Source organism: Aythya ferina (assembly GCF_964211825.1).
Source record: "Aythya ferina genome assembly, chromosome: 5".
Classification (NCBI taxonomy): Eukaryota; Metazoa; Chordata; class Aves; order Anseriformes; family Anatidae; genus Aythya; species Aythya ferina.
In genome coordinates this window covers 48,618,771-48,643,447 of record NC_140301.1, presented here as the reverse complement: position 1 = coordinate 48,643,447, position 24,677 = coordinate 48,618,771, and the positions used below count along the sequence as shown (strand labels likewise).

General features: G+C 38.5%; 2 long non-coding RNA genes across 2 annotated transcripts; one reads left to right on the top strand and one right to left on the bottom strand.

Annotated features, from left to right (window-relative positions):
* Positions 1-7,266: 7,266 nt before the first annotated feature.
* Positions 7,267-7,781, bottom strand: LOC311438188. The gene is made up of 3 exons (XR_014693974.1): positions 7,678-7,781; positions 7,515-7,589; positions 7,267-7,406 (listed from the first exon to the last, which is right to left on the bottom strand). It is a non-coding gene; the product is annotated as an uncharacterized lncRNA (long non-coding RNA).
* Positions 7,782-7,979: 198 nt separating this feature from the next.
* LOC311438441 lies at positions 7,980-22,983 on the top strand. Its single transcript, XR_014694101.1, has 4 exons — positions 7,980-8,114; positions 8,564-8,734; positions 20,818-20,958; positions 22,679-22,983. It is a non-coding gene; the product is annotated as an uncharacterized lncRNA (long non-coding RNA).
* Positions 22,984-24,677: the final 1,694 nt, after the last annotated feature.

Below are 24,677 nucleotides of genomic sequence, written 5' to 3'. Positions count from 1 at the left end.
GTGCAGCGTAAAGTGGGACAAACACTTCACTTGACCAACTAGCAAGGCCATGCTTGATGCACCCCAGGATATGATTAGCTCTTTTAGCTGCCAGGGCACACCTGACTCATGTTCAACTTCCCATCAATCAGATAAAACTAATTATCAACACAGTTAAATATAGCTCTAATCAGCCAGAAGCTCAGTGTCTCAAATATGACATAGGAAATGGGCAGATACTGCTGCTGACAAGGCAGCAACATATACAACCTGTATTATACTACAGTGAGAAGATATTCCTATAAGAAGACTGTGGGAAGGCCTAGTCTGGAAATGGGCTGAAGCATGTCTACTGTGTAACATGTTTATATAAGACAGCAGGAAAAAACTGTTCAGTATGCAGAGCTGATCCTGCAGCCCCTGCTCAATGTGCTAACTCAAAGCAACAGTTCAAATCCAAGTCTGATGCTACTGAAAAGATATGATCCAGTAAACAACCTAATCATCAACAAACTAAAATCTGTAGGCAATTAGGCTTTGACTGCCTTTTGAAGGGCAACATGAGTAGCAAATTCCTCATCAGAGGAAGCAGGTTGGCCTGGGATACAAACTCCTGAAATACACATCTCTTAGAATGACCAACAGTGGAAATCAGCAATGAGTACTGACTTTGAAACCTGCAGGGAAAAAGGTAAACAACCCACTGAGATGCAGAGGTCAAGTGCACCCTCCTAGTGTTATTATTTTCAGCTGGCTAAAGACTTAGGAAGCTGACACAATTGGTTTGTGTTTCCATGATTTGCCTTGCAATCATGTGATAGTATTTCTCTTTTCCTTTCTTTTTCTTTCTGATTTTTTTTTCCAGTAGACTATGCAGTAGTTCATAGATTCTGTGTCAAATTGGGCATCAAAACTGGTATATAACTGAATAAATGAGCAGAAGCTCGGTACAGAGCAGTGACTTTATTAAGTTCCTCTCTGCTTTTCACTTTGCAATGCACAATGAAAACCAGTCTCAAAAGGACTAGCAATTTAATAGGACCTTGTAAAAAGAACACATGAATGAATAGGTCTTTGTGAACTAAGTAAATTTGAATAACTTCTTTTTTTTTTTTCTTACTCTAGGATGTTTCATTTGTTCCATTTGGCAGTTTATGACTCCTTTGGCCACTGACAGCTGGATTCTGGTTCTTCATTAGATGTATACCCAAACTTCTCTCTTGAAGTTTAGCCAGAGGATCAGACATCCAAGGAAGTAGGATCAGTCTTGTCATAGTCATTTCTTGCAGCAACAGTATCTCTAGTTGACCAACATTTAAGCTTTCTCATAGCTGTTCTTCCCTGTTCAGTTGCCACCTGTTTAACCTGTTTAACCTGTAACCACTGCAAGTGTTTTGCTCGTAAAAGTGAGGGGCTTATAGCCTTTGTGCCAGTAGTCATCTTAACAGTCTAGCCCCATCAAATTTTTTTAGCAAGTTAATTAGCCCTATTGAGACTAATGCCCATACTCACATGCTGGAAATACATTCTACATGTTTATAAAAGCCAAGTTGTATGCATGTTGCCTTTCAAGACTAATAGCACAGTTCTGTAAGACCATGCCATGAGAAACAGAAGAGAAACATTTTGGCCACTGAAATATAGCACAATTCGGTAAGATAGAGATCTTTTGAATGGTGTATGAGGTACAGATCCATTACAGAATTCCTAAACATTCCTAGAGTGAGCAAATATGAAGTGAATAGTTAAATTTGCCTTTTTTTTTCTTTTTTTTTTTTCTTTTTTTAATTTTATTTTCATGGGTTTCCATCAAAAACGTTTGCTTAAAATTTGGAACATTTCTTAAAAGTTTTGCAGATCCATATGTGTGTTTTGTGCTTTTGCTGTCTTCATAGTCTTGGATTTCAACATCAGTTGTTCCCACAGTTATCTTCAACACTGTTCTCTAAATACAGTCTGATGTCACTTGAAGTGTGTTTTGACACACTGGCTTTAGTTGAGAGGTAGATATGTGTTGTTTTGTTTTGTCTTTTTGTTTTAGTTTGTCAACACTGAAGTAAATGTGCTGAGACTGTAGCTTATTATCATAGACAATCATAACTGTTTTTTACTTTGTATTACCCAACTCTGTTTATTTCTGTTGTTTACAAGCACACTAAGCAGGCGCCATCTTTTCTCTACATAGATGTGATGGTTATGTTGAGAAAGTCCTGATTCACTTCTAATATCTAGTATCTAATGCAAAACTAACATTAAAACAAAACAAAAAAGCAAACAAACAAACCTGCATTTATTATTTTAACTCCTGGTCAGGAATTCCATTTGAGCATTGATCTTAAATGCTGAAGTGGAACTAATTAAAACCCTGCCTGTCCTTAAGATGTCTTTTTTGCCATTAATTGTGGATAATGACATGCTAGTCTTTCAGTTCAGTGGCCAAACTAAACAAATGGAAAACAATTTTGGTTTGGGTAGAAATGAAAACATTTTATTCAACCCAAAACAAAAGGGTTTATTTTGATTTCTTGTTATGCATCAACTGGAAAATCAAATTTAAAATGAAAACGTAATTTTTTAACCTAAACCCTTGCCCAGACATTGCAACTAAACGTTACAGCAACAACATACACTGACCCTTTCATATTATTTTCATGTCGAGAAAATTTTATTATCAAATTGAATCTGACTTTGCCAATAATTTTTGAATTCTGAAAGTATGTTTTTGAGAAAATCTAGCGTCTGGTTAAAATATGAGCCTCCCTCGTCTGCTGTGAATATGGATCAACACATTTTCTTTTTCTCTTGAGGAACATTGGATTTCAAGAGAGGAAAAACCATTCAATTTTCCTCATTGTGCTAACAGGAACTCCCTGAAGTTCTATTTATTGTCTTCTGTTGAGGGGATTATTTTTAACTTCAGTTTTCACTGTGGTGCCCAGCCGGTCGGCACATTCACGCCCACGCAGCTCCTTCTGCTCCAAGGCAGCTCTGCCAGATCCAACAGCCATGTCCTGGCCACCACCTCACCCGCTCTGCCACACTGCCCTGGGAGGCAGATGAGGTTCAGGGCAGGCTGTCCTCGGTGTTAAAACACATGGCAACCATTGGCTCTGCCAATTTAACGGAGTGAACTGCCCTGACCTGGACTCTTTCACACCCTTAAAAACAACGAACTGTCAGCTAATGGCATATCTGTTCGGGTAGTGGTTGTTATTTCTGCTGTGGTGCGTGGGCCCCCTCCACGCCACCCTCCCGCACAATATGGCGCCTGTCCCATGCAGGCAGCCAAAAGCTTCATGCTTCCACCGCTTGTCCGCCACAGAAAATCATAGTCTTGATCTCTTCTGCCACACAGTGGCTACTGTGGAGAACAGTCAGAAAACCATATGGCAGCTCTGTGCTAAATAGGGAGATCGGAAGGGAGAGTTTGCCCCCTCATCGCAATTTTAGTCAGTCTGAAGTGCACCAAACAACCCCGTTCCTCAGCTCTGGCTCCATCTATGTGCCTGGGTCCATGCTCGCACACCAATACACCCTACCCTCAAGCCCTTTTCCAGGCGCTTCACAAGTTCTACAGCTGTTCCTTCATTATTTTTTGTTGTTGTTGTTGTTTTTGTTTTTGGCAGGGGAGTAATGGAATAATGAGTTTTTATCTGGTAAATGGATCATTTGAAAACTGGGCAAGAGCCATGCTGCAATCTGTGGTGCTCTGTGCAGACAGTACAGCTGTGGAGATGTCCCCATGCTAACATGGTTGTGAGGTGAGAGGACCAGGTATCACCACCAAAAAGCACAGCGCATCAGGACTGCTTGACCCACCATCATGCTGATAGCTTGGGTTATGAGTTTCCCTGAGGCCTGTGGAGAGCTCCCTGGTGGAGCAGGCTGTCCCCCTGCAGCCCATGGGTCCCACATGGAGCAGATCACACTGCAGCCCGTGGAGGAACCCCTGGTGGAGCCCGTGGATGTGGCCCAGGGGAGGCTATGCCCCATGGAAAGGCCCCACAGGAGCAGGCCCCGGGCTGGAGCTGCAGCCCATGGAGAGGAGCCCACGCAGGAGCAGGGAGTCTGGGGGGAGCTGCTGCCCGTGGGGAATCTGTGCTGGAGCAGTTTGCTGCTGTGGAATGGCATCCCAGGGGAGGGACCCCACATGGAGCAGGGACAGAGAGTGACTGTGAAGGAGCGGCAGAGATGAAGTGTTAGGGACTGACCACAACCTCCATTCCCTGTTCCCCTGTGCCACTCAGGGGTAGGACATAGAAGAGGGTGAACGCAGCAAAGGTGTTTGTAATTTGGTTTTAGTTTCTCACTACTCTAACTTGTTAGTAACAGGTAATAAATTACATTAATCTCCCTGTGCTGAGTCTATTTTGCTCATGATGATAATTGTTGAGTGATCTCCCTGTCCTTTTCTAAACCCTTGAGCCCTTTGCATTGTATTTTCTCCACCTCTCCCTTGAGGAGGGGGAGTAAGAGAGTGGTTGTGGTGGAGCTCATCTGCCCTGCCAAGTAAAACTACCACACTAGAATCTTTGCAAAGGAGCATACTGAAGTAAGAAACCACCTGATGCATTTGTCTGGTGGTCTGGAAATACGGAGGTTTCACCACAGCTCCAACCCATGTCAGAATGGACAGAGATTGACAAATATGTCTCTTTACCAGCCCTACATACCTCCTAAAAGGGATACACAGAGAGACTGTATTAGGCTAGATCAGATTTACCACTAATGGTCAAGAAAGTTGTGAAAACAATGTTTTGCCTTCCACCCCATTGCTGATAATATTTGGCAGAAATCCTGATCTTCCCTGAAAAAAGAGCTCTCTCCTTTTAAGGTTACAAAATGTACAGTCAGAATAGCATTACTTTTCATTTGTACTGTCCAAGAACAGTTCAGTTTAAAAATAGGGCTTGGTTGTGCCTTTTCCTTGCTGGAAAAAAATAAATAAATTAAAAAAAAAAAAAAAAAAAGTTTTCATGTTATTTGAAAAGGAGAAATAGCACCCTTGTGCAGCTTCCAACTCACACACATGAGCAGAAGAGCTGGTTTGTGGGTTGACTGGTTGACCTTTCTCTCCATCCTTCTAGGATCTAAATTGACAAAAGAAACACTTCTAATCATTTTTATCCTTGCAATCAGCATTTAGAACCTAAGAGACCCTCTCTTCAATTATTACTCCCTGTGTATTATCATTTATATATATATTACCGAGAGATCTGATTCATTGCCCTTTGAATCCAATGGCAAATTCTCCTCTGACTGACCAACAGTCACGGATGAGGGGCAGTCAGGGATAGGCCTCTATAGGCCTCCCTGATAGTTCTGCCAACTTTCAGCCAGACACACAAAAAAGGCAGTACCTCTCCCAGAGACCTTCCAATCTAAGATAAAAGATAAAAATAGTCCATCATTTCCTGCTGTTCCTAACAAACAATTTAAGGGTTCATAAATTTCAAGGACTTCACTGCAAAAAAATTCTGCCATTTTAACATAACTGTCCCAATGTAGTTCGTCTGGGACATCCTGAAAGTTTTCTCTCCCCCATCTAACGACTGACATTCCAGCATTTGTTGAGAGGCATATTAGCACTAGAATGAACTTTGGGAAAAAAAAATCATTTTAAGTCTATGCACTCAGCCAAGCACTTTCTGTGTTGCCTCTGCTAATTCTAGAGCTAAGTGTATTTGAACAGAAATGTATCTCCTTAACCTTTGCTTGGCTGAGTCTACAGTGATCCTGTGTTCTATGTTTGCAAAATGAGATTTGCTGCTACAGATTTACTGTGGGGTCAAGTATGATGAAAAACTGTGTTGAGAGAAAGCCAAAGCCTTCTTTAAACACAGATGTCTTAAATATTACAGATGTCTTCCATGTTTAGCAAAAAGGGTAGGGGGCTGAATTGTTGATGGGTTTGATGGTGAGTGATCAGTCTTTCACTGTTAGACCATCAGTCCCAAACAAACACAGAATGGTGAGACTTACCAATTACATGTTTGTATCTGATTATATAAATATACTTGCTGGCTGTTATCCATTTCACAGAGAACAAATGTGCATTTCTTAAAAACCTACCACAAGATGAGAGCTCATTGCTTTACCACAGATGCCAACCAGTATGAACCCTTTTTTTCTTCCCTCAGCAGTAGGTCCTTTAGATTAGGATGGGGGAAGAAGCATACGTTGTTCTTAAGCCGCACCTCTTTGAGGCTGAAGAGCTCAGGCCTCAAGAATGCAAAGAAAGCACCTAGCAGTAGCGAGACATTTGGAAAATAAAAAGCAAAACTTCACTTTGGAAACTTATGGAGATTAGACTAAGGACACCACTGACCTTTAGATATTCTGTGATGGGAAGCAAGTGTACTATTTACAGTAAGTATTTGGAAAGCTCTCACAACTTCCTTGAGACTAAGAGAAATAGACTTGGCAGTATGGACTGCAATATGACCTTCTCTAACCTTTCCAGTGATTATTATTTTTTTTTGTAATTGACTTTCTGATGAGAACCAAACTTAACACAACAATATTATACCAAGTGATTTCTTTCATTTGAATTTAAATTCTCTAATATAAAACCTTCCTTTATTTATTTTTTTCCTCTTTAATTATACTTTTCCATTATTATCCATAATCGTCCTTAGTAATTACAACTTTCTGTTACTTATTTTAATTACCTTATTTCACTGACCTATCTTTGCTTCTGCCCTGCAATGTGTGGCAACCATTGCTGTCCTACACTGCTAGCTTGCTGGTATCATGCTGACAATGTAGTCTTACTTCTAAGAGACTGACCCAAAAGCTTCTGTAATACATAGAAATCTTTGTATGTATTATGGTGCTCTTTGGATCAGTGTTAGATATCAGAAACTTAATTTCTCTAATCAGAAGTCCTTTCTTGGCTACGTCAGTGACATATTTAGGTGAGTTAGGGACAATAGCTTTCACCACCATATCTTATTTTCACCATCTGCTGTGTGACTGTGCCTGTTTGCATCTCAGGCATGTTGGAACTCATCTTGCTGGCATTTGTAAACAACATTAATATGTTTGCAAGTGCAAAAAAAAGTATTAATATTTCTGGGAGCTGAGCATTGTTGCTCTAATTAATATATTAAGGCAAGTTTGACTGTACAAGACTTGTTGCTGTTGCCACTTTCACAGTTCTATTGACTTAAGGGGCTTTTCTGATGTTTTATAAATACATATATTTGTATGTGGGTATACATTAATATGCACAGAGCATATACAGGCTATGTAGGGCAGTGGAGTTGCTAGAAGAAAAAAAAAAAAGGCAGTACGGGTTTTATTCATTCAGTCAGCTTCTGCTTCCACCTGATGAACATCTTCATTCTGCAGCTTGTTCCACTGGGCACTTGCCAGGAATGACCAGTCATCTCCTGGGTTAACTATCCTTTATTTGAAGCGTCTTCCTGTGAAGTTTGGTGGGGTAGAGGAAAAATTTAGATATGCTGATACCATCACTTATAAATAAGCCTTTAGTATGTTTTTGCCTTTGGCCAGCTCATAAAATTGCTTACAGTCATGTCCGCAGTATATTGCTGTGCAGCTATTTCTGGCACAGTAACTTGCATCCACATTTGCCTCTGTGTGCTCTGGAAGAGAGGGGAGAAAATGAGAAGCAGAGCTGCATGATCAGCTCATAAACTGATCGCCCAGATTGATGCTGTGGTCTTTACTCACTGTCTATAGAAGGATAAATACGAATACTTGTGAAAGAAGTGACATCTTTAAAAAACACAAGTATTAGCTATAATAACTTTTTTCTTTTTTTTTTTTTTTTTTTTTTTTTTTTTTTTTGACATGCCCAGTCTGGAATATAAGAAATCTGTCCTACACAGGTCAGATGAAATAATGTAGCTCGTGCCAATTAACAGTATGATCAGATGATTAAAAACAGATGTGTAAGGGCTGTTTCAGCTGTTCCTAACCCTTTCATTCATGCACAGTAACTGGCTGCGTGTGCTTTTTTGATTGTTTGCAGGGTGAAGTGAAAGGTGCTAATCCCCCTACAGACAGAGGTCATGTTAGGCAGCTCTGGCCATCAAGCTTTTTAAACTGCTGAGGGGAAGACACTGACTGCTGCTGCTGGGCTATGCAGGGTCAGAAGTGCAGTGCAGGTGAGTGAGTGAGTTCAAGCTCCCTAGCAGCTGAAGCCTTTGAGGCAAGATTGCTGTCTGGGTGGAATAACAGGAGGCAGAGCTCACAGCCTTTGGCATGGCTCTTGGTAGGCTTGTAGGGAACCAAGGGGGGTTGGAAGGGCTTTTGGAATCACTAATGGTTGCTTGAAGCTGGCACCCCCAGCCATGGAGGTTTGTTGCTGGCCTAGGGGAGTGTGGAGGAGGAGGTGGAGAGGGCTGACCAGGTATGGTGCAGAGAAAGGAATGAGCCTTCCTTGCTGTCTGTGTTGCAGCTGCACTGGAAAGGAGAGGTAGTGCCTTAAACGAAGAGGGTAACAGGAACAAAGCTGAAGTGACAGGATGAGAAATGTAAACAAATGTGTACATGAGGACTCACTACAGGAGAATGGGCATCAGAATTCATGTTTGTTCTGTGCATTCTTCCCTAGACCTCAAAGTGCTTGATAAACAAAACCTTTCCTGGTGCTTCCTGAGATGGATGTGGGGCATGCGATGGACAGCAAATAATTTGTTTGAAGTCACGCACAGTCTGTCAAACACTGACTGAATCCCTGCTCCCACCTCCTGTCAGTTATTGCTTCTCAATCTTTCATCTCATTGTGAGTATGTAGCGATACAAGGCAGTATTGTGTGGGGAATGTTGGTGGCAAAACAGTTAATTGACTTGATGATGGTCAATAAGGTGTCTAAGTAAAATTCAAAAGACTGCAATCCTAACAAATAGGCGTTGTGAAGTACCCTTGTGTATCAGGCTTTTCCAGCAAGGTTTGCTAGCAAGGGTGGCCTCTGTGAGAAAAGTCCAGCAGCTGTCCCATGTTAGATAAGAGCTGGCTCCAAAAAGGACACACTGCTGCCCAAAGATGCACCACTGAGAGATGCTGGTTGTGCCTCTGTGAGAGCAGATTTAAGAAAGAGAAAAAAAGGCTGTGCAACAGCAGCTGGGAGAGAGGGGTGAGAAAATGAGAGAGAACCAGCCCTGCAGCCACCAAGGGCAGTGCAGGAGGAGGGCAGGAGGTGCTCCAAGCAGGCAGCAGCAGTTCCCCTGCAGCCATTGAAGAGCTCCCTGGTGGAGCAGGCTGTCCCCCTACAGCCCATGGAGCAGATCTCCATGCAGCAGCCTGTGGAGAAGCCCCCGGTGGAGCAGGTGGATGTGGCCTGGAGGAGGCTGCAGCCTGTGGAGAGGAAGAGGGAGATGAAGGAGCAGCAGAGATGAAGTGTTACAGACTGACTCCAACTTCCATTCCTTGCCCCTCTGTACCACTCAGGGGAAAAATGTAGAAAAGTGGGGATGGGGGCAAGGTATTTTTAGTTTCTCACTGATCTAGTCTGTTAGTGGTATGCAATAAATTATATTAATCTCCTGTGCTGAGTCTGGTTTTCCCATGATGATACTTGGTGGCTTATCTCCCTGTCCTTATCTCAACCCTTGAATTTTTTTTTCATTATTTTTTCTCCCCTCTTACTTTAAGGAGGGGGAGTGAGAGAGCAGTTGTGGCAGAGTTTAGCTGCCCATCAGGGTGAAACCATCATACCTCACTTTTTCTAGAGCTGATAGAAAGAAAAAGTCTATTCTTATGGACTATTAACTCTGAAAAATTTATCTTTGTTGTAACAGATGGGATGACTGATTTTTCCATATCACAACAATTTTAAACGTGCTTTTACTGTCTTCAGGAGTTGCATATATTAAAAAGAGACAAGATTACCTTATTTAGTTTTCAGTTCAGTTTAATTTCATGATTAAGCATGACAAATGATAGTTACAGAATCACTTCTGAGACATAGTAGTTCAATTTAGCCTTCCTCTTCCAGCATTTAATTTTATAAAACATTTTGGAACACTCTAGAGGTTAATTATAACCTTCTTTGTAATAAAATGGTGGGTAATGTAACTTTTATATGAACAGTTTATTCTCTTGCTTCCCCCAGTTTAATTTATCTCACGATGGTCCTGAACTCCTTGTGTTTTTTTTGATGCTGTAGGCTGTTACTTATTACACACATCCTTTTCACTGGTGCCCAGTGACAGGACAAGAAGCAATGGGCATAAACAGACACACAGAAAATTCTGTATGAATATCAGGAAACATTTTACTGGGTGGGTGGTGGAGCACTCGTAGAGGGTGCCCAGAGAGGTTGTGGGCTCCCCCTCTGCAGATATTCAGAAGTCATTTGGACATGGTCCTCGGTGGCCTGGCTTGAGCAAGGCTAGTTGGACAATGTGACCTCCACACATTGACACATGACACAGCACACATGCTTTCAAGAACAGATAGGGTGTATAAATAAATTCAACCAGTTATTCATCCACAAAGTGTTTAGTGTTTGACTAATTTAATAATTGCAATGGAGAGATAGCAGAAGATTTCTCAAGTTATAACATGTATTTTTCCTTCATTTTCAAAGCAAATCAGCTGTTATATAAATAACATAAATGCAGAGGATAAGTGGGAAATGAGAGAAGTTTCTACTGATGTGTAATGCTGCAGGGCTTGCTCTCACCTTAGAGATCATTAACAGTACATATTTTTTACAACTTCCACCTCAAAGTGAAACCAGTAATATTTAATTTTTCCCAATATATTTGATTAACATGAGTTATAAATTAATGGTGATGCTTACACAATTGTTTTACTAATTCTCTGTGTTGTCATAGAAACTGTGAGACCCGTACACATAACTAGAAACTATTACTACTACTTGATACCTTACTTGTCACTTACTCTTTTTATTTCATACCAAGCAGCTGGATTAGCTTTGCAATTATTTCAAAATTATAAGATGCTACAAGAGAAACAGTTTTGAATAACATTTAATCCACTCTTTCCTATATTCCTGATAGAGTATTTAGAAGTTCAGAGCTAAAGTAAGGAACTTGTTGATAGCTAATTAAAGGTATGCTGAATAGTGACAGGTGATGGCTGTTATAGTAGAGAATTGTTGCAGAATATGAAGTAGGGAGTGGGAAGTTGGAAGCTGCAACTTCCAGGTGGAAGTCCTGAATCTCCCTTTGCCCAGAACAGAAGGAATGCTAAAAGCACTAAAGATTCCATGATCTTCTGTGTACAACATTTCAGTTGATTGCAGAATGGAACAGAGCAAGCAAGAAATTCAAGTTTGGGTTGTCCAAGTAGCTCCCTAGAATTTCTGTGAACTTTGAACAGATCTGAAAACTGAGAACTTCAATCTAGAATAAGGTGTTTAAATACCATGAAATTTCTTCCGTTTTGTCACAAAAATGCATGGAAATCTCTGAAATTCAATTGTAGCTCGGATACCCCTTCAAGATATTTCTTTAACTGAAGCTTGGCCACTTCACTGCTATGCTTATGCTTGTATCATTACTGCAGTGCAGACACAGTCAGATAATGAATTTATTCTCCAAAGGGATGCTATACTGATGCAGTATAGCTGTTCTCATACAGAGGGATCATATTGGCATGGATCACTATTTGATTGGCACAAATGCATCCACAACAGTCTTTTACTGGTCTAATTATTTCTCTAATAGGTATAGTTATCTGGCTCGATCTTCTATTTAGACCAAAATGTGTGTTTGTTTGTTCAGGGACCAGAGAAGTTACCATAGTGTCAGCTCTATCAGCACAAGCTGTTCAAAGAAAAGGGGGTGGAGGGAGGAAAGAATTGAATGAAAATGCTCAAGAGCACATATCCAAAAGAAGATGAATTCCGTCAGCTGAAGAAAGGTTTGATACATGGTCAGGGCTTAATGGTATGGATACAAAAGTAGAAATGACCCTAAGGGTTCTGTGAACAAGCTGAGTCCTGCTGTATTCTTGCTAGCTTTGGCCAGAGGTAATCTAATGGAATTTGATCTGAAAAAATTTGCCTCTAGCAGCTTTTACCTTTAGCCTTACACACAATAATTGCGCAGGGAGACAAGGGGAATTAGAGCCATAAATGAGAAAAGGTGTGTTTTTAATATAGCCTTTGTAGGAAAAATTTAAAGCCTCATTTAAATGCTGGCTTTCATTTCTAAAGCAAGGTGAGGATGAAGCAAGTACTTGGGATATTGATATCCCCAGGCAAAACATTACACATAATGGCAGTAAGAAATTTAAAATCATACTTCATATTCTTTGGATCTAATTGCTATTTTTCTTCAGATTTAGTTGACTTTCTATAGCTGTAATATTCTCCAAAAAATAATGAACTTTATTACCTGTTCTAAATACTGTTTTGTTGTCACTAGCACATATGTGCATCTTTATCCACTTACCATGTTATTGTATCCATTGTACAGGTGATTGGTTTTGCTGAACTTTCCTTAAAAGTTAAACTTTCATTGTTTTTCCTTGGCTTTTCTTTATTTTCCAGAGGGTTTGCTGGCAGGAATGCAGTTACCAAATGATGAACAAAAGCATTTATTGCTTACTATTGCAGAAATGACTGGACTTCAGTCTTTAGAAATCCATGTCCACATCCACACTGGCATATTTGATTTCAAACTCCTGGGTTTTGTCCAGTAACACCATGCGTCTTTCAGTATCACTGCTGGTCCTGTTTATAGCTTTTAAAATATCTATTTTTCATGTTATATTTCTTCTTGTGGATTGATTTCAACTTCCCTAGATGAAACCATTTGTTTTTTTTATTTACTTATTCTAAGACATTTGGATGATTTCTCAGTGTTTGTTTATTCTGGCCAATTTTCCTCATTTAGTGCCCAGCACTAATATTTCCTGGCACTCTTGTAGAATTTCAAAGAAACCTGCCTGGCAGTAATCAGTGTGGCGTTACATTAAATACCCTCACAATCTAAGCTGTTGACAATTTACTTTTGAGAAATGGTTTTCTCAGTGTGTCTTCATTGCTGTACTAATGCTGGTATACTGCTGTTGGGGTTAAGAGGCAAGGGACTAGAAACATAGTTAAGTTTCTAAAATCTTTACTGCTATACGAAAGTGCAGGTGATTTGGACTCCAGTCTTCTGCCTGAACTGGTGCTCGATAGAGTGACAGAAGCCATTTGGGGTAAAACTCAGTATTTTGTATGTATATCTAAACAGCTGGCATTCCAAACATTGTGGTTTGTCACCTTAGCTAGTTAACAAGTACACAGTAGATTTCACATGATGCAGCCAAGGGATTTCCAGTGAATGTTTAGAATAAGAGAACACTAACTTTTACTTGTTAAATATCTAGGTGTGTGACTTCTTGTATTCCTCATATTCAGCTAACTTCTAATGTGAATTTCTTATGTATGCATTTTTGTCTAGCCAGGTACTGTTGTCCTTGCTCAGTAATTAGTTATTACCGAGAAGAAGTCTGATTAGCTTAGTGAAAAAAGGCCCTTCTGTGAGTATCAGTCTTCTGTGGTAGTCTGTAAGATGGAAACATTCCATTAATATTGTGTTCAAGCAAACATTGCCAATAGAGGAATGGCTCATAAAACTCAGTATGCCCTGTGGATTACGTGTGTTTGCTACTGAAGGAATGTCACTGGATACTCTCAGAGGTAGGGAATAAGATGAGGCCTATTCCTGTGACGTGTTGAAAGCAGAAACTGAATTCAGCATACTATCCCCAGCCTCTCTCCATTTAAATGCATTCCCAACCACAGCAGATACAGGGTTTCAGATTTGGCAGCTCTTAAGGTTAACTTTGCAATCCTCATAGTATTCTTTTTTATGCAAGTGTGTGTAAACCATAATTTAAAGAACAAAATAGCTCTCAAGTTTTAAACAGAAGCTTTTTGCCACAGTGTGTACTAATACTGCAGCACAGACCTGTTCAATGAATTCAAGTTACCATGTTACAAGCACGGTCTTATATTTCCATTATGTTTCTTTTCTTAATAGCTCTGCTCATAAATGTATTTGTTCTTTAATGCTAGAGATAAAGCTATTTAATTTACGTTCTTCTGTGCTCACTAGATCTGCAATGCTAATAAAAGTGACTGCTCCCATCTAATGGCAAATGTAAGAACAACAGAAAAATAAAAGTAAATGTAATTCTGCTTTTTATTAATAACTGTAGGTATGTTAAAAGGTATCCAGATTGTTAAAAGTGCATTAAAAGTTCCCAGATCCAGAGGGTTCAAAATAGGACTTAAATATGAGAGCAAGTGGAAGGATAAAATGAAGGTAAAATTACCAAATTATTTTAAAATATTTCTAACTTGCTATTTAACACTATAAGAGTATGGTTTTAAAAAATAATAACCTTTGATCCAGTTTTTATTCCAATTTGCCTTTAGATGGAGCTTTGATCATGTAGTGACATTAAGATTTGCATGTTTCTATTCAAGTGGCAGTGCATACCAGGTGAAAGCTTTAGGAGGAATAAGGGTGTATATATAGAAGAATTCCTGAACAAAATGTGTTCAGAAGAGCAATAGAGAAATGAAGAGACTGAGGGGAGATCTATCAATGTGTATAAATGTCTGAAGGAAGGGCATCAAGAAGATGGGCCCAGACTCGTTTCAGTGGTACCCGGTGGCAGGACAAGAGGCAGCTCGTACAAACTGGAACACAGGAAGTTCCAGATGAAGATGAGAAAACATTTCTTTACTGTGAAGGTGGTGGAGCACTGGAACAGGTTATCCAGGGAGGCTGTGGAGTTTCTTTCTCTGGAGATATTCAAAACCTGCCTGGGTACCTTCCTGTGCAAAGCTAGGATGTTACCAGTGGATATTCTTTTAAGAATGCAAAGAGATGTTTCTTTCAGAGTTGGACCAAACCAAGCTTTGATTTTCTATATAATCAGAATAGGTAGATCTCCACTGGGTGTTATTGCTGTTGTTTCCATCATCCATTTCACATCCCTTGGTAGGAAAATAATCCATGTGTTATTTCCTTAGAGATCTTCCAGAGTACTGACCAATTTCCTTTTTTCTTAGCTTGAGGCCAGTGAAGATTTAGGTGACCTAGCTATATCAAAATACAATGAATCATCTATTTTGCCAGTATATTATTGATGATAAACTACTCTTATTTATAATTTTATGTTTATATTAATAGAAATGTGACCACCTTATTGATTTTTCTTAATTTCTTTTACTATGATTATTTCAGTACAAGTATATGCTAGCATCACCAGTGTCTAGCTAACAGAGGAAGATATGAAGGTAAAACATGACATCTTGAATTTAGAACAGGAAGAGAAAAAAATCATAAAGCATATTCAGAAGTGAATTTTGCTCAGATTCTCATCTCAAAATTGTGAAGGAATTCATATTGCAGTAAACTTGCCTAGAATTTGGGAACCAAATGCCCATGTTCGTGTGAACATCTCAAGTCCATTCAATTAATTTTAGAGCTATTTAATCTCTTACATTTTACTATTTTTTGTAATATTCTTGCACTTCTTGTATCTGGAGAAAGGAGCAGAAACATATGATCCTGATATCTCAGGAGAGATTATGGAAATGCTAGAAGAATCCTGTGCTTCCTAATACTGCTCTGTAAAGCAGTAAAGCATCTTGTTCTCAGGCACTTACCTACTACGCAGCCCGTTGATAAGAGCACCACCTTGTGCACAAAAAGCAAAAAGCACTTAGTGTTACGGTCGATAATGCTAAGTGACTGCTGAGGAACTTTGCATTACTGAGATGCATTTTCTTGGTTAGTTCATGTAACATTCATTAGAAACAAAGCTACTCTGGTTTTGGAAAAGAAAAAAATAGCTTGTGTACAATTCAATTTGGATGTAAAGGATTTTAAAAGATAAATTTGTTTCACCCACCCTTTACATGCATTTTGCAAACTCGTGGTAAGACATTCAAGTACTAGCGCATGTTATCTGATTCTTAATATTATGCATAATTGTTTGAATTCATATAGGCTTTTGCATGTATAGAGCTGTATATACACTTTAAATGTATATGAAACTGTGCTGCATTTAGGATATTCGGAGATAGCTGTGAATCCTGTAGTACCGGTCCCCATTCTACCACAAAGAGAGTAAATTGGCCTCTGTGTTCAGAGTCCCTCTACAGCTCACTGCAAAAACAGAATGAATGAACAGGTCCAGCTTGTGTGGCCAGGCAACACTTGACTGATGTGGAAAGCTTTGAGCTCTCAAATTTACCCTTAGAGGACAGCTAGATGCCAGTGTTGCTGTGTAGGCAGCCATTAATATATATATGAAAAATTAGGATTGCCTTATTGCCTAATCCTCAGTGAGCGTGGTAGATTATTAGTAGCAGCAGTATCTGAGAAATCTTAGGTTACACCAATTTCTAATAATCTATTGTGCTTACTGACAAAATCAGCTTGACAGTCATTATAAAAGATGTCAGTCAATCCTGAAAAATTCATATCCTTATCTACCCTTTTCTAGGAAATCAATCAGCTCAAACTGTTTCCAGCAGCTGCATAACAGCACAATTTCCCATTCTCAGACACTATGATTCCACCTGTCTGCATATCTACTACCCTTATCCTTGTTTACTAAGTATTTCTCTATTAGAGTTCAGTATATTTACAAACATGGTCTCTTCCTTATTTTGGAGTCTTTGCAGTTCTTAAAAAGTGTCCACTCTTAAATGAATTTATTTTATCTTTCTCTCTAGCTGTGTCAGTTGCTATCTGTATTCCAAATTTTTGTATTTAAGTTTAAATTATATAGTTGGTAGGGAGGTGGGGAGAATATGGGGAGAGTCACAGTCATTTCCATACTGAATTTAATGTAATTTATTGACCTGTGAAACATCTTTAATGTCTGTCAGCACCATTTCTTCATTATCTTCTGTGTTCTACAAGTTTCATATGTGCATCAGAACCTAATCTCCTTTTTGAAATTCTAAAGGTTTGGCTATTCTCTAATAGATTGTGTCATTTTAAATTTGCTAATTTCCATATCTACTATCTTTCCCAAACCATTTCTGAAGAAATGATTACACTGTGCATTTCAGATGCAATCATACAGAAACTTTGTATGTTCTCTATTGTCTTTAATAACCTATTTAAGGGTCAGGCAATTTCAGCTAGAGTGTCTGCTCCAAGACAGCTCATTCAGAGCCCACAAGGCAGATTATTGTGCATTTTAGCAGAGAAAATTTTATGCTGCTGCTTATGAATATTCCCATAATACAGAGAAATTATGCAAACTGTGCTCTGTGTGTATGCATATATGTATCAGATACATGTATATATATATTTGTATAGAGACTATACATAACTTTAGCATGATTTGTCAGTTTGAATTTGGTAAAACTTTCAGGCACTAAACAGCTCAGCACCTTCTGCCAATAGCTGTGTCAATTGCTGCAGAATACATATGAACAAGGCTAAATTCTCTTTACTAGACAAATGGTAAGTAATTGTTCTTTGTCTCTATTAGCAGACAGGCAAAAAAATATTCAAAGAATCCAAACCTATCCCAAAAGTTGGTAACATAATGATGACCAACTTTCAATAATCTTTTCATCTGTGTAGGTCACCTGACTTCCACAGCTGATATTTGTTAGTTTGCTTTGACTTTGGAGTGAAGTTGTTGGTTTTTCAGAATTTGTAAAAAAAAAAAAAAAAAAAAAAAAAAAAAGTGTGAAATATGTACATTCTTTACCTAAGGAAACATTCAACACATCAGGAAACTGCACTTGTCATTGTAGGCCAGTTGGAGCAGCTCTGATAGTCAGTGGTTTCCCACTGGTACATTCTCTGTATTATTCATCCTTCATAATTGTAAATGTTCTTGAGAAGTTTCCCACTGAATCTAAGAAAAGCATTCCCGGCATAAAATACACATTATCTGTTGTGAAATCTTTAAAGGACAGTAATGTTATGCTCCACCTTTCTAATCCTGGTAAACTGCAAATGCAGTTGGTCATGAGTCATTGATTTGTTACAGTAATCTTCATATTACATTCACTCTTATTTCAAGCCTGAATGCAGTCAGGCATTGCAATACAACTGTTTCCTATTCTAAATTGGCACACCACTTCTTAAAGGGAAGAAACCTGCACTTGAGATGCAAGTGTCAGAAAACACACAAGCTAAAAAGACATTGCCTTTGGTAGATGCAAAGTATTTTATGTCTCTGACAACTAGCAGAAGCTCCCAGATCTTACCTTCTCAGTTCCAAACTCATGAGGAATCAAAAGACCCTACACCTGATGTTTTGCTGGTACAGCTGTTCTATCTAAAACCAAGGTTACCCTTCAGTTTCCCTGGTGTCAAGTTCAGCTTTCCTTACAATACATTCTTTTCCAGGCTTACTGTTTTTTGCCTGTCCACACTGAGCTCTCTTCCACTGCAGGTGTGTACTGGTTTCATTACGCAGTTGAAATGCCAAAGCCCATGCTGAATCCGGAAGCTGGCGGATGTTGCTTGCTATACTATGCATGGCCTTGCTTTTCTTGAGCAATGGTAATGGCTGACTTACAAAAGACCTTGCTGAATCCTGACACTACAAAGCCCAACATATTAAAAGCAGCCTGGTCTTACTGTGAATAGCAAGGGATGCCAGAAGGTCTTGGTCTGTGAGTAGCTGTTGCTCTCCTTTCTCCTGAGATCATAACCTAGCCTTTTAAACTCATTTAGGATTTAAATTCATAAACGTTTTCCACTTATTTCAAACACTGCATATAGATGTGGTAAAGCTGTCTACATATAAATACGCTGTTAAACATTGTCCTCTTTCAATTGTGATAGGCTTTGAACATAGTCACTTAATAATTTAAGTAGTTGTTACATTACAATGTTATCATTTATCAGCTGACTGTTAGCACTCAAAAATTGTATTATGTCCTCACAAGTCACTGTGAGACTTCACAAAAGGAAAATATACTACAGTTCTAAGTCAGCTGTTTGCATTTCAATGACCTTTAGCAGTGCAGTAGTTACCTATGGTAGCGTGGTAAGACAGGGAAGGGGAAGAACCCATCCATCTGCTTCATCTCTCCCTGAGTTGGCTGCGGTATAGACCACTCAATGGGCTGCAAATCAGTTGAGGATGAAAATGTGTTGACTTTAGATAAAAACAATCCGAAGGTCAAAACTGTATTGTCTCTCTCTGAAGTATGCTAAATTTAAGAGGCATATTGGTTCAGCTAAGCATATAAATTAGTAACTGAGCCAGGTATTTGATTACAGTGAGCATACAAACGTATGTTCCTTGGACACAAGAGATATTAAGCACTAAGTGGTTTGTTTTTTCTACATATCTGAAAGACTTTGAGCCAGTGCTCAGGCCAAGAAGCTCTGTCTCTTTCATTTTACTTAATATTCATTCTGCTATTTCTTGGCTTTCTGCACCTTTCTTTCTGTCACTTCTGTTTTTTCACTGCTCCTTCCACTCTGTCTTCACTGATGCAACACTCCCTTTCAACCACTCTCTATTTTTGGGGCATAGTTTGTACTCTGGTTTTCCCCATGACTTTATTCTAGGCAAAAATGCTTCAGATTTCATCTCTTTCATAAAGAAGCTCAGATCTTTTCTTCCTATCTCTTGATCAAAGTTGCTTTTCTACCCACTATTACCACAAATCTAGTAATACTAGAAAGACAGCTAGATGCACTTTCACATATTAGGAGTCTATAATGAAATTAGGTGCAGGTAATTTGTTACCTTTGCTTATGCACGCCCAGCATACATGTACGTCCTTTGGAAGTTATGCAGCTTTTGAGTGGAGACTGCAATTGCTTCAGTTCTCTAAAATTAAAAGGACTTCAGTTACTACTTGAATAATTTCTTTAATAATTTATGAAGGGCAGCTGTTGAATCCACCAGTTTCAAGAGGATTTAACCCTACCCAAACAATATTATTATAACTTTTAAAATAGCTTTCACTTCCTCACAGTTGTAAATTATTACCCAAATTATTAGCATTTAATGTTATGTTCCAACAGTGTCCATAAAATGCATAATGAAAGTAGAAAAAGACATGTCAAGATAGGTGTGTTCTGAAAAACTAAGAAAGGTAGTCTGAAATGTGGATAAGGAGAGGCTGATCAGCAAGAGCCTCCTGATATCTAAGCTGTTTGAATGCTTCCCAATTCTTTCTTACCAGAAAGGGGAACTAAAATGTATTTAAAATTCAGGAAGAGCAAAGGAAAAACATGAACAATAGGGAGTTTTAGAAAGTTGTGGGGTTTTTTGACTGATTTACTGTGGTACTTGGTGATATGCTCATTTGTATATGAAATGGAATGTATGGGAAATTATTTTAACTGTGTGAAAAATATTTTGGGTTTTCATGAGCTGCTTCTTGTAAAGCAAATTATTTCTATTGGTGTAAGTCTGTATGGTAAAGCCCCTTATTATTGTAATTGGTAATATAGACATCTATCAGTCAGACTTGAGAATGGCAATTCTGCAGTAGCTGGTGTTGACTAGCTGAAGTTGGAGTTTACTCTGACTAGCCATTCATTGAAAATGTAAGCATGTACTAATGGCAGTGGTGCTATTCAATTCACTAATAAAAACAGCCTCTAGATCAGAAATTAACATTTTAAATCAGGAGGACAAACACTTCAAAGACATGTTTTCAAACAATTATGTCATTTATGGGTGAAGGACTCTTTGGGAAATTAGAAAGATTTACACTCCTAAATCTGCAAGGCACATTTGGAAATCCAAGTTCTCACCTGTGGAGAGGAGAGTGAGTCCCATCCTGTACATCTGATATGACCTGAGCTACACCTACCTATAGGTAGGCAGCAAGAAGGAATTCAAAAGATGGGCACTGTTCTTGACACTGCATTCCTTTATCCTAGGTTGCACAAGCACCCAGCTGGTATCAGAGAGTAGTTCCAGGATTTATGGCTGACCAGACTGGAAACAGGTGTCCTACATAGTTCCATAAGGAAACGGATCTCAAAGATCAATGTAGTAGCAGAAGCGAAGACATAGAGAAGGTGAGCAGTGGTGATTAAAAACAAAGTAATAGGTACCATACTAGGGAAACTGAATAGGACGTGCCTGCTTGGAAAAGAGATGATTAAAGGTGGATATGGCATAAAATCAGCGGTATGAAGGTGGTCATCTGTTGTTTATCAGAAGTGCAAAAGCTATATAGTAATTTGAAACAAACCAAGCTGAATCACTGAACTCCTTGCTGGAGGATGTTTTGGAAACCAAAAGTGAAGATAGATTTAAAAAGGGATAAAACAAGTATATGTGGGATATGTCCAATGTTTGCTGTTGAATTCAGTGGTCTGAAATGCTTTTACTGATTGTCAGAAATAAAGACCACTTTGTATTATGCTGTTTCTTACACTCTATCTCTGAACAGTCACTACTGGTCACTGTACAGAATGCTCCAACAGATGGACCTTTGGTCAGACAAGGGTGGCAGTTCCTATGGCCTCGTGACAGACACTTTTTCTTTGAGTGTGTTCAGTGACGTGCTGAGGTAACGTCAGCTGAGTAATATGAGAAGTTCAGTGTAAAAATAACACCCTTTTCAAAGTATTCTTTCCATTTTTATCTACCACCCCCTCTACCATGGTAGGCATTGCCAGCAGCTAAAAATACGTGGGTCCATAAATAGCATCCACACCAATTACGTGTGGTGAGGATCTGCTTGTACTGTAGTTGTCCGCATCACTTCTGTTGATCAGTTTTACCAATTCATAATTCACAACTGCTCCCTCCAAGTACTCTAGTAAAAGTATGGCATTGCCACATATACCGAAAGCTAGCAAAATCAGGCTTTTTAGATTAAAAGTAGGACTGTGAATTCTTCAGTCAAAGACGCCTCTCTAAGCACATTCAGTTATGAGTCTGTGCCTAATGAAAGGAGTGATCAATTAAACAGTCTCATGCTCCTTGGTATAGGAGCACTGCAAAGAGGGAAAGCCAGTTTCGAAATGAGAACTTCCAAGATATACAAGTTAAAACCAGCCTCCCTTAGCCTCCTTGCACTAGGCAGGAGGAATAAACTTTGCAATGCAGACACATCTGCCAAAGCAAGCATACTTATTACATTAATTTAAATGACTATCTTTGTTTTGAGAAAACTAACTTATTTTCACAATGTAACTATCTTTAAGGTAAATCTGATAGCTGTGATTATCTCAGAAATACTTGTGACACAGCAGCATTTATTAGAACACTGAAGAGTGGCAGTGTATCAATTCATTACAATTCTCCAGTTATGATGACTGAGGAATACTGGCTATCAAAAGACAAATGATTTTCCTCTCATGAACTACCAGTAAGAAAGCTAAGCAGCCATAAAGTGGTGCATAAGAATTGGTATAGAAAGGGAAAGCCTTCCTACCTTCTACATTAGTTTTGCAAAATAACCAAGAGCATGAGTAAACTTATTTGCATGTTTATCTGAAGAAGCTGTCAACAACAGTCTACCAGTTTTTGTAGTGAGAATGCACTGTGCAGAAATAAATCTACAGACAAAATCAGACACTAGATTTTAAAAGTTCATAAAAGGAGTATATTTTAGTGTATATTAAAGTTTTTTTGTTGTTGTTGTTATTTAGAATGAATAAATTAAGTTACTGCTTTCTATGTAACCCCATGACCTTCCAGGGCTTTTATTTTTCAGTGCATTGGGAGGGAAAAAAATAATATATATGTATATATATATATATATATATATTTTTTTTTTTTCCTTAGGATCCTTAAGTTATTCTGATATAAAAGATCTGGTCTGAGATAGCTGGAAGCAAGAAACAACACAGTTCCCAGTTATGATGCCATTCACTGCACTACTGTTACAAAAGTACCATTTTATTGTCATACTAAAAACATCTCCTGTTTAAATGACGGAAGTTTTCATTTGCGAGCAAATCTTTTTTTTCATTACGTGAAATGTGTGGTCTTGAGTTTAAACTGTTATAAAACAACATAATGTCCTGTGTTTAAAATGCAAATGATTAACAGAACTTCTATCTCATATTAAACTCATATTTCCAACCTTTTTCTAGGTAAGACATATACTCTGTTTGTCTCAAACTTAGGACAAGCCAGTAAAAGTAACACGCATGCTAAAGATCTCTAGGTTTCTATTACAGTGGACTGAAAGCAGGTGATGTCTTCTGATTATGATTTCTGAGCAATGTCATACAGGGACGAGAGGTCACCTGAAAATCCTGAGTCTAAAGGACCCTGTCAAGAAATTATGGGCACATATTAAATCACATAATCCATATGAGTAGTCAACACCTGTTGCCTCAGTCCTCACTGCTGAGGTGATGGCTAAGAATGGAAAAAAAAAAATCATTGATCATTCATTTTTCTACAAAGGACTCCTTGAGATCTGAAATAGTTTATATAGATGAATGAATTACTTTGTTTTTTATGCTTTGTATTTTCTTTTTATTTTAATATCATACCATTTCTTCTACTGTATTATCCTGAGATTAAGAATAATTTTTTATCATCCTTTTCTCACAACTAATGTCCATTTAATCTATATTCTTCTGTTTTGTGATGAATTTATATGCAGGTAAATTACAGACCTGAAGGAAGAGCTATTTTACGTAGTGAAAATGTTTATAATGCAGATCCCAGCAAATTAAGAATGAGAAATTCACATAAGGATTTAAATGTGAGTCTTTCCTAATCATTTCACGGTTACTGAACATATTTTAAAATTCGTTATATGACCATCATTTATTTCATACACAGTTGTCTTTTTCTACAACTTACTTTAATAATCAGTATTTTGAAAAGCAGACTGTACAGACAGGACAGTTCAGTGGTGTGCTTACCGTATCCTATATTCTTGCAATTAAGATCTTCTGGTTACTCTCAATTGGAGAATACATATTCTTTTATTAGGCTCTGAAGGGTGGGCTGATGTAAAACTCCAAATACTACATTAATGGAGAGGGTGGACAGTGGAACAGAACAGGAATTGAAATATAAAATTAGGTAACTTCAGTGTAAACATTTACCTCATGGTCATTAATGAGCAAAACACCTGTGTCAGAGTTTCCACTTCAAATCTATTCTTATCGCTACTGCCAGAAGTACTGATAAGATGTCATGAGTTAAAATAGAAAGGCAGAAGAGGATATCTTTACATCTAGCTCTTTGCCTTTCAAAACACTGTTGTTGAAACAATTGGTGTAGTATGTCAACCGTGATCATTCTGAAATTGTAAGACATATGGGGGAAAAAAATCAAAACAGCATTTTATATCAATATTTTCAAATTGAGAGTTTTAAATAGATCCCTTTCTGTGTTAATAAACATAAACAGTTAACACAGAGTTGACCCTAAATCAAGAGGTAGCAGAAGTATTGTTTCCTCTGTGAAGATGTCATGTGGAACATGCTCATGTGGGTTTTTCTGAACTCATATTCACATCTTTACATTCCTGGCCTTTCCCTACACTACAAAATGGTTTTATACTCTAAAGATGTCCTCCATATAGACATTTCCTAACACCTGAAGGTTCACTTTCTGCTTGTCCCAGAAAAGGGAAAGGCCCATTAAACGGTTGTTCTCCATATTTTGAGTCTAAAGAACTAGGAACTTCTGCTATGAAATATGCTGAGACTGATTAAAGGAAATATCAGGCTGGCAGCTTAGTCTTTCAGGCAGGGCTGGCTTTAGGCATACGTTTAAGTGCAAAGAGAAGTTGCTTAGACCATAAACTCATGGGGGC